Source organism: Borostomias antarcticus (genome assembly GCF_949987555.1).
Source record: "Borostomias antarcticus genome assembly, chromosome: 18".
In the NCBI taxonomy this organism is placed as follows: Eukaryota; Metazoa; Chordata; class Actinopteri; order Stomiiformes; family Stomiidae; genus Borostomias; species Borostomias antarcticus.
In genome coordinates this window covers 17,229,165-17,236,104 of record NC_140251.1, presented here as the reverse complement: position 1 = coordinate 17,236,104, position 6,940 = coordinate 17,229,165, and the positions used below count along the sequence as shown (strand labels likewise).

General features: G+C 42.9%; 2 protein-coding genes across 9 annotated transcripts in view; both read left to right on the top strand.

Annotated features, from left to right (window-relative positions):
• Positions 1–1,917, top strand: part of LOC311320951 (low-density lipoprotein receptor-related protein 5-like) — a 32,334-nt gene extending 30,417 nt beyond the window's left edge. Inside the window, 1 exon segment of the mRNA XM_084452818.1 lies at positions 1–1,917. This exon segment is cut by the window's left edge and continues 321 nt beyond it. The gene's annotated coding sequence lies outside the window, so the exon portion shown is untranslated.
• Positions 1,918–4,562: 2,645 nt separating this feature from the next.
• Positions 4,563–6,940, top strand: part of ppp6r3 (protein phosphatase 6, regulatory subunit 3) — a 30,715-nt gene continuing 28,337 nt past the window's right edge. For all 8 annotated transcript variants that reach the window (XR_014630860.1, XM_084452912.1, XM_084452916.1 and 5 more), the window contains exon 1: positions 4,563–4,701. The gene's annotated coding sequence lies outside the window, so the exon portion shown is untranslated. The remainder of the gene's footprint in view (positions 4,702–6,940) is intronic.

Below are 6,940 nucleotides of genomic sequence, written 5' to 3'. Positions count from 1 at the left end.
GATGATTCTATTTTATTGGTGTCCGCTGATTGCCGCCCTCTTGGTGGGGATATGGGACAGGGCCCCTCTCAGATCAAGAGGATATGGGACAGGGCCCCTCTCAGATCAAGAGGATATGGGACAGGGCCCCTCTCAGATCAAGAGGATATAGGACAGGGCCCCTCTCAGATCAAGAGGATATGGGACAGGGCCCCTCTCAGATCAAGAGGATATGGGACAGGGCCCCTCTCAGATCAAGAGGATATGGGACAGGGCCCCTCTCAGATCAAGAGGATATGGGACAGGGCCCCTCTCAGATCAAGAGGATATGGGACAGGGCCCCTCTCAGATCAAGAGTGAAATCTGTTGTAGAGTGTGAATCGTATCACTTTGTTTTTCATTATTTCCCCCCACATTTCAAGTTGAACTCAGAATGAAATGTTTTGGCGTTTTTAGTTTAGTTTCGACCTTGCAGGATTTCACAGTACCTTTCAGCAGTTAGCAATGTGGCTCTAAGAAAGCTGTCACTTATTTTGATTTGAGAAAACGCTAGCACTCTGGTAATATGGCCATCCAAATCACCATGAAAAATACCAAATGAGCCTCTGAGAAAAGGAATTGTAAATATTTGTAATTAAACGTAAGTAATTGATTGTTCTGTTGCCATAACAGTCATGAGTTGTTCCTAGTAAGGATTATCTTTGTGAATTTGAATTGGTCCCATGCATATGTTTTGTTTTTCAGTTTACCAAAAGTGTGTTTGCTGCTACTGTACATATATCCTTTACTATGAATTATGGTTTAAAAAAGCACCCAATTATTACAATTTGAATATTAAAACCAACAATAGGTCGTGAAGCTATTTTACTGTTAAAACTGAGACAATTATTCTTATAGCAATGTTGCAGTTGTTATTTGTATTGTGTGTAGACCAGTATGTATGTGTAAACTTGTTGACATGTGAAATGTTTTTGTTTTGAAGGAATCTCAGCCTGTATGGGATAAAGCATGACAACAGCTTCATCTTTGAGGCATTCATGAACCACAATAGACAAGGTCTGGCAAAATCCATAAATATACAGTATGTTAGAGGTATGCTACATGATCTGGTGCAGTCTAATATGAAACAGTCATCCAACAAGTCCTGTTTCTTGTCTCTCACTGTTTGTGATTTAGAACGGATCTTTTTATAGGTCTTGGGAAGGCTTCAGTGATCAGAACTTCTATAATGTGGTTTACGATTGTGGTCCAGGTCTAAATTGGGCCTCAATCTTGTTATTAGCTATTGTTTTTCAATCAGTTTCATAAAGAAATTAGTTGAATGTGATGCACCTGTGAAATTGCTCCGTTAATATTGTCTTTAATTGAATGCCAACATGTCAGTTAATCAGGGCTGTTCACATTGTGAGATTGAGCACTTACAGTACAGTACTAATGAATGTGGTATATAATACAGTAATGCAAAATAGATATTAAATTGTACATCAACCACAGTGCTGAAAACAATGTATAAGGCTGCAAATGTTTCAAGTTTTCATCTTTTGATGGAGACTGTGTTGAACAACTCATGAGGCGCAGGACTGATGGCTTGGCCCCCACAACCCACCATTTCAAGCCATGGGGCTAGTCCAGGTGGGGGGGGCATGACAGAATGTAGGAACAGATAGAAATACAAGCTGTTGAATAGATATTCTGCTGTGTCACATAGAAACAAGCAATCATGTCCGATCTGTGCATCATATTTCTATCTTCATCATTCTGACTCTTTTTAACCCTCCGAATAAGCCTGCATCCTCATTGGAGATGGGCGACTCCATCTCAACTTCCACAGCCCACCCGTGCCAGTATATCAAGGCTCTTTAAAGAAACTGTCTTGTGTTTTTGTCTATAAATTCCTTGTGTAATTTACAATTTTTGTATCAAAAGCATTTTTATATAATAAAGGTTCTATTTTAAGGAAAATGAGTTGCTTTTTTTGAAGTCATACTCACAGGAATGACAATGGCAGTAGTATTTGTTACTGATTTTGAACATGTGATTTTGAATCTATTAAAACGAAAACATATGTGTCCATGAGAGCATGATAAGTTGAAATATCTTTTCTCACATAATATCTTAAAGTCGCACAGAACCGGACATTTGAGATCATCTAACTTCCGTAGTTAGACATATTTCTGACGCAAACAAGCTATGGGGTGGGACATGCGTTTAGAGGAATTTGATTGGAACTTTGACAAGTGGACGGGTTTTAAAGGAGTAGTAAAGGGAAAATCATGTTTAGCCCTGTTTTAAGGTTACTTATGATCATATACAATGGTTCAGATCAAAACGTTGACAAAACTAGCACTTTTGAGAAAGTTGATAATTGCTCTACCACCGTTTAGGTCATACAATGGATGTGGGTGAGCACCGTGAAAAATCATTCAAAAACATGTTAAACTCTCGATTTCAAAGACAAGAAGCTCACCGAGGGGGTAATTGGTGTCCGTTGATGTTCTGACATCAAATTCGCCGCAAAGTATGAATCCTGTAGGTTTTTATTGATCATTTTATGAAATCCATTGACTTGTATTGAAGCGACCGTTGTAGATGTGTAGATCAATCCGCAGAGGGGATTCAGGAAGCGGAACTACTTACGGTAGCTATTGTTATTGTTTATGTTGCTAGGCTACCTAGTTCTGCGACTAAATAGTTCTATGCTAAATATTTAAAAAAGCCTTTCCAGATGAACTAGAATCTTACTTTATGTCGAATTATATGTCAGAACGCCAAGTAACACCTCGGTGAGTTTCTTGTCTTTGAAATTGAGAGTTTAAAATCTTTATTGAATGATTTTTCCCAGTGCCCACCCACATCCATTGTATGACCTAAACGGTGGTAGAACAATTATCAGACTTTCTCAAAAGTGCTAGTTTTGTCAACGTTTTGATCTGAACCATTGTATATGATCATAAGTAACCTTAAAACAGGGCTAAACATGTTTTTTCCCTTTACTCCTCCTTTAAGAACTTTAGACAGATTCGATAGAAGGATAGCGTTGATTGACGGGTGGATGTCCTGAGATTATTGGCCTAAAATCTAAGGTACCTTTTGTCGTCATTGCACGTGACCTACCGTTTTCCAGGAAGTAAGAAATGATATACTTTGATATAAGATTACAACAAAAGTAGAATTTTGTAAATTTTTTGGCATACACGGTTGAATTGGTGAACACTATGAGCAATTATGTGAACCAAAATGGGACAGAATGCTTTTTTCATTTCAGTGCGACTTTAAATTCATCCTATTGAATATGTGGGGCTATTACTGTAAAAAAGAAGTGGGGAGATTTTAACGGAGCTTAGACCCCTAGACCTACATTACTGCTACAATGGCACCACCATGTGGAGGAAAGTTGAATCGTCAAATCTCTCAACCCTATGAGTAACATCAGCCTTTTTCTCAGCCTGGCCCACACCCATAGTGAAAACACACCCGCCGTCTTATGACAGTTTTAGTGATGAACTGACACCTGAGCTGGATATAAAGGATGTTCTGCACTTACAAAATCACTTAAAGTGTGTGTGTCTGTGTGTGTGTGCGCGCGCGGTAAAATAGTTTCTGTGAGCCACATAAGCCATAACAGGCTGTTTCTGTGACCCTTATTAAAAGGGATTACAGGCCTAGGTCTGTAGCATGGCATGCACCTTTGAACACGATCATGTTCTTTCACCCGGGGAGCTAGACGTTCATTCCACGTTGCACAGCATGAGTTATACTTACGGGTGTTTTCTCTGAGCTCGTAGGCTACTCAGAGCTTTAGGGGAATAACCACATATAATCAACTAGCTCATTTTGGCTCCCTCTGGGAATTTCCCTGAGTGTTAAACATCTGAAAATCATGAATGATGTGAGAGGGGAAACAGTAAATTGGACGTGGGTTTTGGTCCAACTTTGTGTCCAGTAAGGACGGAGTAACGTAACTAGGTGTCCACCCTCCCGGCGTGTTTGGAGAATTAAATCAAGGAGGAATATTCTGGTAACGCGATATTTTTTTTTGTGTGCAGTTTCTCCGGTTTCTCCGGTTCTATTAATAGGCTACATCCATGGGTTCCTCCCTCTACCTGCGAAGATCACGGATGGCGGAGATGGGGAGTTTCTCTACGAGACAAGGGAGTGGAAGAGGTCTATTAGATTTAAGTCACATAATTCATCCCGTTTACTGGATGGGCGGATTTTGCAGCGCATCTAGATCTCATCGTTGAAATTGAGCCATTCAGACGAAGTGATGCACCGGACGGACAACATTGAACGTGTACAGCAAGCAGTCTAATACATTTAGACGTAAGTCAGGCGTAATCGTTATGTGTTGAATTGCTCGACATCCATGCTCCGCATCCAGCGTAGTGGTTGAGTTAAATCAAGTGAACACGCCCCTTCTCGAACACGCAGTCAGAGCTCTCTTTGATTGGCGTGGCTTACAGCCAATGGGACTCGACCGATCGGTTTGATTGACAGGTACTTTAGTTGTGGTGGGGGAAGGGGGTCGTTGAAGTGGATGGAACCGCCATCTTGAAAAGTGCCCTCTGATGAGCTACCTTTTCGCGCCTGTCAGAACCAGTTGTAAACACTTTATTTTTCTTTCTAGGATTTGGAAATTCCTCTACTTTTCTATTGTTCACACTTTAGGCTGATGGCCTAATGAGCTACATCCGGGGACTCGCCACGTACTGCTGTTTATCGGTACGTACTCGCTAGCCAATGCACTTGAATGCACGGACTGAACCTGAGCTAGCTCACTGCTAACAGCTAGCTTACTGCTAACAGCTAGCTTACTGCTAACAGCTAGCTCACTGCTAACAGCTAGCTTACTGCTAACAGCTAGCTCACTGCTAACAGCTAGCTCACTGCTAACAGCTAGCCTACTGCTAACAGCTAGCTCACTGCTAACAGCTAGCCTACTGCTAACAGCTAGCTTACTGCTAACAGCTAGCTTACTGCTAACAGCTAGCTCACTGCTAACAGCTAGCCTACTGCTAACAGCTAGCTTACTGCTAACAGCTAGCTCACTGCTAACAGCTAGCTAGCCATCTAGCACAGGGAGCTAACGCACTTGACCGAAGCACAAGCCGGATATTTCTCGGTAGCTAGCTAGCCAGTGCTAGCGCGTTTCAGTGCAGAGCCGTGTGGTGCTTAGCAGAGCACTAGCCAGCTAACCGAGCTACCCACGAACCCCCAGCCTTGTTGTTGAGCCTCTCTAGATGGCAGGTTTATCGGTTTGATTGAACACGATCGCTCCAGTAACCCGAGTGACGGGCAGTAACGGGCAGTATCCATGTTAAACCACTATGCTAATGGAGGCAAGCGGTTACCTAACATCCTCCTGACCAGATACCTGGCCTGCCACCGATCCAGGGGTGACTAGCTAGCTCACTCACGTTAGCTAGGTTCACGTTACGCGTTAAGCCAATGACTCGGCCTGTCTGACTCGGGCTAACGGTGAGCTACTACTAGGCCTTGATGAACAGCTAGCACTAACCAGGCGAGCTACCCTCACTAACCTCCAGGTGAGAGGCTGTGTGTTCAACCTCAGAAGCAGCCTTCTGTTCAACCTCAACAAGCCGACGTTAGCTGACGTTTGTAGTTTGTTTAGTCTGCGTTAGGCAACACCAACGTTACCCATCTATCAGGCTGGTTCACTAACACCCATCTATCAGGCTGGTTAACTAACACCCATCTATCAGGCTGGTTCACTAACACCCATCTATCAGGCTGGTTCACTAACACCCATCTATCAGGCTGGTTCACTAACACCCATCTATCAGGCTGGGTAACTAACACCCATCTATCAGGCTGGTTCACTAACACCCATCTATCAGGCTGGTTAACTAACGTTACCCATCTATCAGGCTGGTTCACTAACACCCATCTATCAGGCTGGTTAACTAACGTTACCCATCTATCAGGCTGGTTCACTAACACCCATCTATCAGGCTGGTTAACTAACACCCATCTATCAGGCTGGTTAACTCACGTTAGCCCTGGTCGGCTTTAACCCATCTATCAGGCTGGTTAACTCACGTTACTCATCTATCAGGCTGGTTAACTAACACCCATCTATCAGGCTGGTTAACTAACGTTACCCATCTATCAGGCTGGTTAACTAACGTTACCCATCTATCAGGCTGGTTAACTAACGTTACCCATCTATCAGGCTGGTTAACTAACGTTACCCATCTATCAGGCTGGTTCACTAACACCCATCTATCAGGCTGGTTAACTAACACCCATCTATCAGGCTGGTTAACTAACGTTACCCATCTATCAGGCTGGTTAACTAACACCCATCTATCAGGCTGGTTAACTAACGTTACCCATCTATCAGGCTGGTTCACTAACACCCATCTATCAGGCTGGTTAACTAACACCCATCTATCAGGCTGGTTAACTAACGTTACCCATCTATCAGGCTGGTTCACTAACACCCATCTATCAGGCTGGTTAACTAACACCCATCTATCAGGCTGGTTAACTAACGTTACCCATCTATCAGGCTGGTTAACTAATGTTACCCATCTATCAGGCTGGTTAACTCACGTTACTCATCTATCAGGCTGGTTAACTAACGTTACCCATCTATCAGGCTGGTTAACTAACGTAACCCATCTATCAGGCTGGTTAACTCACGTTACCCATCTATCAGGCTGGTTAACTAACACCCATCTATCAGGCTGGTTAACTAACACCCATCTATCAGGCTGGTTAACTAACACCCATCTATCAGGCTGGTTAACTAACACCCATCTATCAGGCTGGTTCACTAACACCCATCTATCAGGCTGGTTCACTAACACCCATCTATCAGGCTGGTTAACTCACGTTAGCCCTGGTCGGCTTTTCAGTTTTTTTTTCATGATGTTGGTTAACTAGGCCTTAAGCTGCGTTACTAACGTTACCTAGCTATCTAACGTTGTTGTTGTTG